Source organism: Stegostoma tigrinum, chromosome 13, assembly GCF_030684315.1.
Source record: "Stegostoma tigrinum isolate sSteTig4 chromosome 13, sSteTig4.hap1, whole genome shotgun sequence".
NCBI lineage: Eukaryota > Metazoa > Chordata > Chondrichthyes > Orectolobiformes > Stegostomatidae > Stegostoma > Stegostoma tigrinum.
This window is the reverse complement of record NC_081366.1, coordinates 65,701,190-65,710,287: the sequence shown is the minus strand read 5'-3', so window position 1 is coordinate 65,710,287 and position 9,098 is coordinate 65,701,190.

Sequence of the window (9,098 nt, the reverse complement as noted above, 5' to 3'; positions counted from 1 at the left end):
CCCAACATTATTATGAACCAACCTGTCCCAATGTCATTACACACTATCCATCCCAAAATTAAATGCATTCCATCCAGCCTCAATATTATCACATACAACCCAATGCCAACATTATTACATTCAATGCAGTTTCAACACTGTTAAACTCCATCCTGTACCAGAATTATTAAATGCCACCCACCCAATACTACTGTTATCTATTCAATCACAGTGTCATTGCAGTTCACCCACTCTCAATATTTTTCCCACTCATCCCAGTTACATCCACCTGCTGCTAGTCACATATTCCACTTCATCTAATCCCAAAGACTCAGCACTGTTCTCAGCCACACTATCAACCAACTGTACTCAGTTTTGATCAGCTACTCCCAGAGCCAACAATACCCACTTCATCTTGTTGCAATATGATGCAAATACATCCTGTCTCAATATCGTTAAATCACAACAAGTCTCAATATTGCTGAACCATATCCAGTTTCAGTATTGGTGAACTCCTTCTCGTTGCTGTCCCGTTCTATAGCTGAAGGTCCTCAGAACAGAAGATTATCATTCAGCTCCTAAAGCTGGTTCAGCTATTGAATTAAATTATTGCTTTTGACCTGATAACTGCTCTATTTCCTTAATATTTCACCCACAAAATAACATCAGTCTGTCTTTTGAGCTGAAATTGTGCAGCATCCTGAGCTTTTTGTGAAACAGAAATCCAAAAGGTTCTTAACCCTTGAGTGAACATTTTGAATTGTTGATTCCTGTAATGCTGTTGGTGGCTTTTTTATAATTTGTAGGCAAGAGGAGATAGATCAATTGGTGAGTTTAAGAATAGTCTCAGTGGGAGATGCTTTGTTCTTTCACAACAAGTTATTCTTAAACAGCACCATGAATGTCATACAATATCTCAAGGCACTTCACAGAACAGGTAAGTAAGCAACCTTTGACCAAGCAACCTAAGCATATATTTTGGCTTGGTCAAGGATATGCATTGTATAGTGTGTCTTAGAAGAGTAAAGTGACTTGCCGAGCCAGAGCAGTTTAGATTTGCAAATCAGGAGCTAAGGTCCTAAGCAACTGAAGGAGCATTGAAAATCAGGAATGTGCAAATGGACATGGTTAGAGTTACTCAGAGGCTGGAAGAAGCTCCAGAGATGGGATGGATCATTTGAAAGCAAGGAGGAGAATTTATTGCCAATCCCTCTCCATGCCACTCAGAATCTTGAATGTTATACTCCTCATTTGTGTAACTCTAATGAATAAAGATCTACCCTGTCTAGTTTTTGATAAATCAATCACTTCATAACAGCAATCAGCCGAGTGAATCTATTTTGAACTGACTCAAAATGCATGTATATCGTTAAGTACAAGGTCCAAAATTTTATACAACATTCCAGGTTTGGCCTCTCCAGCAGCCTATCAATAAGCACTAAAATTCAATTTGCCTTGTTAATTACTTGCTGCACCTACGCGCTAATGTTTTACGTTTGATGCTAACAAGCCTACAAATGCCTCGGCACTTTTCCCTCTCTTCTTTCGAATAATAGTCTGCATTTTGATTCTACCTGTCAAAGTGCATGACTTCATTGTCAGAAGGTTATGGATTTTCACCTGACATTAGAGATCTGAGCACATGAAATGGATCCATACTGTTCAAAGTACCATTTTATATAGGACATCAAACCAATATCCTTCTCAAATGGCTTGAGATCTGATTAATAATTCTTCTTCGGAAAACAGGACTAAAGAAGTGATCAGACGATTACCTCATTCTGTTTGTGGGACCTTGTTGTGTACAAATTTGCTACATTACATTTCATTGGATCTTAAGTGCCTTAGAGCTACCTGAGGTGGTGATAGCAGCCTGGGTTAACTAACCGGGAGGTATGTGCGTAAATTTAAAAATAGATAGTTATGTGCAATGCCTATTATCACCAATGATTGGATGATCCTCTAGCTAAAGCTAACATTATTCATTGCAATAATTGAAATACAATAACCCACAATCAACACTGGAACATGTGCAAGGACTGACAGAGAACTAATGATCTTATTCCTTCCCTCCAGGCAATGGCTGAGATGTTGAGGTTTTTGTGTATGTGTTAAGGGTAAATATTCCTCTCAGTATAACTGGAAGTGGACCATCTGGTGAATCCACTAAAGTTTGGCATTTATTCATTCATGTGTGGTGTCTACTTGAAGGCAGCTGATTCTTGTTGATTCTTTAATTTGAGTCATTTTCTTGACAGTTTAAGTCAGTAATGGTTTGCCATCACCTCGCATTCCCAGGGCCTGGTCAAAGAGCAGGTCCTCAGTCCACCTCAGCCAGAACAAGCATTGAATGTACACTGGTGACATTACTCTGAATCATGTGCTAGCTATCAAACCAAATGGGCTAACCATCCCAGTTTTGACTTACTGAATTTATCAATGGTTATGGTGCAGAAAGAGAGCATCCAGACCATCTTTTTTTAAATTAATATCTTACTAATAAAACTGTATCGAGTGAAAGACTTTGAACTAAAGTGTATTTTATAAACAAGTAAACTTACTTTTCCCCCAAAAACTACTGCAGTGCACATTGACTTGTAACCGAACAGCTAACCCCTTCTACCCTCTGATGGGTATAGAACATAGAACATAGAACATAGAACAGTACAGCACAGAACAGGCCCTTCAGCCCACAATGTTGTGCCGACCATTGATCCTCATGTATGCACCCTCAAATTTCCTGTGACCATATACATGTCCAGCAGTCTCTTAAATGACCCCAATGACCTTGCTTCCACAACTGCTGCTGGCAACGCATTCCATGCTTTCACAACTCTCTGCGTAAAGAACCTGCCTCTGACATCCCCTCTATACTTTCCACCAACCAGCTTAAAACTATGACCCCTCGTGCTAGCCATTTCTGCCCTGGGAAATAGTCTCTGGCTGTCAACTCTATCTAAACAGTAATCTAAACAGTATTAACATTTCTAAACAGGTATCTAAACAGTATTAACATTTCAGATGGCTCCCACCCACACAGTGGTATTTTGTTCCTTTTATCATGTTGACTCTAACTTGCTTATTATTCCTGTATTACTCCCAGACAGTGCTATTTCTGATTACAGGTACATCACCTGACCCAACCAGACTGTGCATTATTGTGTTTTAAAAGGTAGGATTAATGATAACAATAAGTTTTCTAAAAACGTTCATTATTGTGTAACTGCTATTCAATAGCAGTATTAATAATAGCAATACTTTGAAGCATTAAAGTACAGTAGCACTGGTTTTAACACTGAAACAGATCTCTCAGATTTTACAGTGTAGGGATATTAACAGTGAAACTGTCAGTGTGGGTTGTCATTGCTCCACTGAAACTGACTGCAATTTCAGCCATGTGCAGGGTAAGGATGATTTACAGAATTATTGCATGTGAGTGTATGCTCCTCCAGAGGGTGCACTCTAGAGGTTCCTACAGACTGCAAAATACCTTGTAACCATGAATTAGATTAGATTCCCAACAGTGTGGAAACAGGCCCTTTGCCCAACAAGTCCACACCGCCCCTTGAAACAACCCACCCAGACCCAGACCCATCCCCCTATAACTCACACACCCCTGAACACTACAGGCAATTTAGCATGGCCAATCCACTTAGACTGCACATTTTTGGATGGTGGGAGGAAACCGGAGCACCTGGAGGAAACCCATGCAGGCACGGGGAGAATGTGCAAACTCCACACAGACAGTTGCCCGAGGCTGGAATCGAACCTGGGTCCCTGGTGCTGTGAGGCTGCAGGGCAAACCACTGAGCCACCGTGTCGTCCCTTTGGACAAAAAAAACTCCCTTTCTGTACACTTGGTTTTGATGTTAAAAAACCCTCAAAAAACATCAGCCTCCCTGCTCCTCTGATTCTGCTTGACCTGCTGTGTTCATCCAGCTCTACACCTTGTTATCTCAGTAATGTATTGTCACTTCCAAGTTACTGCAAATGCCTTCGCTATCCCTGATGATAACTGATGACAATGTTGAAAGGAGGTTTGATCAAGGATTTCATAATGTTTCAAGTCCAGTGACCATTCACTTTACCCTGATTTTGGCTGCTATCGGAATACACTTTACTTCCTGAACAATCACATTGTAACGGAAAGTGTTATTTTTTCATTTCCTGGTTTGCAGTAGGTGAGAATATTTGATTATAAGATAACAAAGCGTGGGGCTGGATGAACACAGCAGGCCAAGCAGCATCTTAGTGGCACAAAAGCTGATGTTTCAGGCCTAGACCCTTCATCAGAAAAGGGGGATGGGGAGAGGATTCTGAAGTAAATAGGGAGAGAGGGGGGAGGTGGACCAAAGATGGATAGAGGAGAAGATAGGTGGAGAGGAGAGTATGGGTGGGGGGTAGGAAGGGGATAGGTCAGTCTGGGGTGGACAGACAGGTCAAGGGGGCAGGATGAGGTTAGTAGGTAGGAAATGGAGGTGCAGCTTGAGGTGGGGGGAGGGGATAGGTGCGAGGAAGAACAGGTTAGGCAGGTGGGGACGAGCTGGGCTGGTTTTGGGATGCAGTGGGGGGAGGGGAGAGTTTGAAGCTGGTGAAATCCACATTGATACCATTAGGCTGCAGGGTTCCCAAGTGGAATATGAGTTGCTGTTCCTGCAACCTACAGGTGGCATCATTATGGCACTGCAGGAGGCCCAGGATGGGCATGACATGTCATCTGAGGAATGGGAGGGGGAGTTAAAATGGTTCATGACTGGGAGGTGCAGTTGTTTACTGTGAACCGAGTGTAGGTGTTCTGCAAAGTGGTCCCCAAGCCTCTGCTTGGTTTCCTCAATGTAGAGGTAGCCACACCGGGTACAGCGGATGCAGTATACCACTTTGGCGGAAGTGCAGGTGAACACCTGCTTGATGTGGAAAGTCATCTTGGGGCCTGGGATGGGGGTGAGGGCAGGTGTAGCATTTCTTGCGGTTTAAATTAGATTAGATTCCCTACAGTGTGGAAACAGGCCCTTTGGCCCAACAAGTCCACACCGCCCCTTGAAGCATCCCACCCAGACCCATCTCCCTATAACCCACACACCCCTGAACACTACAGGCAATTTAACATGGCCAATCCACCTAACCTGTACATCTTTGGACTGTGGGAGGAAACCGGAGCACCTGGAGGAAACCCACGCAGATACGGGGAGAACGTGCAAACTCCACACAGACAGTCACCCGAGGCTGGAATTGAACCTGGGTCCCTCGTGCTGTGAGGCTGCAGTGCGAACCACTGAGCCAACATGCCGCCAAGGGTTGCAGGGAAAAGTGCCAGGCGTAGTGGGGTTGGAGGGGACTGTGGAGCGGACAAGGGAGTCGCGGAGAGACTGGTCTGTCTGGAAGGCAGGGTGGGATTAGAAAAATGTCTTTAGTGGTGGGGTTTCATCTCAGGAATGGGAGGGGGAGTTGAAATGGTTCACGACTGGGAGCTGGAGTGTTAGGTTCGTTGGTCTAGGTGAATATTTGATTGTTTGTTTTCCTGTTTATTGCCACAGCCAGGACATCTCTAGTAGGTAGCCTCCTGGTCCCATCGGTGCCCATCGTAGGAGCTGACATTGCTTGTCATCACTGTCTGTGGGAGTTTGCTACGTGAAGATTAGCTTCTTGTTGAGACACTTCAAAAGTACCTCATTGGCTGTAACAGGGCTGTGAAAGGAGTTAGATAAATGTAAATCTCCCTGGTGTTCCCATGGTAATAAACTTGAAATGTTTCACTGTTCCCACTGCTTTCGTCAACATTGCTTGTTTTAGAGAACTGAGTGTTATTTTAATTAAATGATTTAACAATCAACATTTATCCCTGGCATTTCACAGTGCTTGCGCTGGCTGGGTGTGTGTGTCTGTGTGTACGTAGTAGGATAGCTGACAGGGAGCCCCAGCGACAGTCAGAATCATTGAGCAGGCTCACGGCCGAAACGGAAAAGTTTCTAATGACATTAAGGGATATAGAGATGGTGCTCGAAAATGGCAGTGAGGAGATGATCAGCCGTGACTTGGAATGGCAGGGTGGGATAGTCTTCTTTTCCGATGCAGAGACGGGGCGTTGGTTTGGACCTCATCAGGCCTCATAGCTGCACAGCCCTCATGCAAATAAAATCTGGCAGCCTAAAACACGTTTGCACATTTCTACTGAAGACTCAAACAAATAAACACCCTACCCTCAAAAACAGAACGGAAAATGGAAAGGTCAGATATAAATGTAGTCTTTCTGCTGCAGAAACTTTCCCTGGCACCATTTACACCACACCATTCCCCCGCCTCCCCCGACACCCCACACCGAATTGCTGGGTTGATCCCAGGTTTACCTGCTCTGCGCCTGTCGGATTATTGCAGTCATTTATCATTGGTTCAGATTTTGTTTATTCCCTGATACCGGTTGGAGATTGACTTCCATTGTCTCAGAGATGGAGTCCCGGAGGAACCCAGCGATGGAAAGTAATCGCTTGGATTCAAGCCACTGCTTAATGTGTTCCAGGTTCCAAATTAGAAACCTTTTCTCGCACAATATTAATAATGTGCATTGCTGAGTGTGATTGGCAATGCAGGAGCAAGCTAGCATCTCACTGAAAAACAACAGAATTTCGCACAAATCACTGACCTTAACAAAATTTCAAAAAAAATTCCCTCACCAAAAAGGAAAGATGGCAAAATACCTGCTGAGGGAAGAAACTAATACTGATGGCCCGAATATGCGGGAAACAATGACACAAAATGTATCTAAAGTTTAATATAAACTAAGTTCTTGCTTTCCACAGATACTCTCTCACCTACCACCCTCTTCCAATTTTTTTATCTTTGAATATCTAGTCTTCTGGCTTTCTTTTACTGGTTTGCTTGCCAGTGCTTCAAGTACACTGGATTTGCTCGGCCACTATGTGGAAAGCAGAGGTGCTGCTATCAGCCCCAGGCTGAGCTCAGACCCTGAGCTGCTGGTGCAAATGTTGATGCTGAAAGAGGTGAAAGGCTCCCCTTCAAAACCAACTCAACCTAAAAATCTCCATTACCCAAAGTCTTGTTGATGTTAGTATTTAGTGAGTCACCCTACTACAGGTGTTACAAAGATCATGAAATATACAGTGAGCGGATTTGACTAGGATTAGGCCGGGAGAAAACGGAGTTGGAAGGTCAAGGAGGAGTTGAAGAATGTCATGGATGGCAGAACTCAAGTGAGGCCAGAAACCCCAGCTCAGTTGCTCTCACCTTATCCAATGCAGAGCATTATGGATTAAAATCGCACTCCGGGGATTACAGCAAATAGTCCTGGCTGGTAATACGTAAGAACAGAAGTAATAGAAGTACAGGCTGCTATCCACCTGATGCACCTAGATCGTGGTTAGTCTGATCGGAGCCATCACCGAATAGAAGGGATAATAGGAGTATTTTATGGATAGAATGGATAGTCGGAGTCCTTTGTCCAGGATAGAAACGTCAGTTACTAGGGGATATAGGTTTAAGGTAAAGGTGGGAAAGTTTAAAGATGTGAGAGGCTGGGTTTTTACACAAGAATTGGCAGTTACATAAAATAAACTGCCAGAGGAGTTGGTAGAAGCAAATACTTAGGAACATTTAATAGGTATTTTGACGGATACATGAAAAGGTAGGGAAAAAAGGGATACAGATTGTGTGAAGGCAAGTGGTTTTTGGCTTAGAAAAAGAGTCATGAGCTGGCGCAGCCTTGGTGCGCTGGGGGGCTTGTTTCTGTGCTATACTGTTCTTGGTTCTTTGTTCCACGTTCCCGCCGGCGCGCCTACCTTCCTACCCTTAACTCACTTGTCAGTCAGAAATATGTCTAAACAAAATCCGAGAGAAATGCGAATGCTATAAATCAAGATCAAAAAACAAAGTTGCTGGAAAAGTTCAGCAGGCCTGGCAGCATCTGTGAAGGAAAAAAATTGAGTTAACTTTTCGGGTCCGATGACTCTTCCTCAGGATTTATCCGTCTAATCTGTCTAAATCTGTTTAACCCAGCCTCAAACATGTTCAATAACGCAGCCCGCAGTGATCTATGGAAATAAGAACGCCGTAGATTAAGGAGCCTCTGACAGGATACATTCCTCCTCATTTCTGTCTTACGTGGGAGAAACCTTTATTTTATAACTGTGCCCCTTGGTTCTAGATTCCGTCCAGAGGACACATCCTGTCAAGTCACCGCAGGATCTTAAGTTTCAATAACAACAGTTTCCAATCTTCCAAACTCTAATGAGCGCAGGACGGAAATTCCAGGTGAAACTGTACTGTAACAGGCATGTCATGAAATAACCGCAGGGAGCTGTTGAACTAACAGGTGGGCAGTTCTCCCCTGTGCCTCCAGCAATATTGATCCCTGATGCCAAAAGCATCAGAACTTGTAGTAACGTAGCAAATAAATACTGCTGTTTATGCGATCTTGCTGTGTGCATATCCGCGGCTACACTTCTACCGTCACTGTGAAAGTGCCTAGCCACATTGAAGAGGTAAAGGCAAGTGCAAAGCTATTAGAGATAACAAGGTGTACAGACGGGTGAACACAACAGGCCAAACAGTATCAGAAGAGCAGGAAAGCTGACATTTCGGGCCTAGACCCTTTTCTAGGCCCGAAACGTCAGCTTTCCTGCTCCTCTGATGCGGCTTGGCCTGCTGTGTTCATCCAGCTCTGCACCTTGTTACCTCAGATTCTCCAGCATCTGCAGTTCCTACTATCTCTGCAAAGCTATTAGCCCTTTTTTGTTTATTGTTCATTTCAAGAGTGAATGGGTTGAGTATTTAAGCAGAATAGCATTTATGTGAGATTATAAAGTGTGGAGCTGGATGAACACACCAGACCAAGCAGTATCCTTTTCTGATGAAGGGCCTAGGCCCGAAACGTCAGCTTTTGTGCTCCCAAGATGCTGCTTGGCCTGCTGTGTTCATCCAGCTCCACACGTTGTCTCGGATTCTCCAGCATCTGCAGTTCCGATTATCTCTGATAGCATTCATGTGCACAGCTGCTCTAGACTGAGGTCTTATTCGCTCATTCCTATTTGGGGGTCAGAGAAGCCAGTTGGGGTCGCAGTGCTCAGGTTGGAATGCTGTGATAATAATACTGGTCACATTTAGGATGT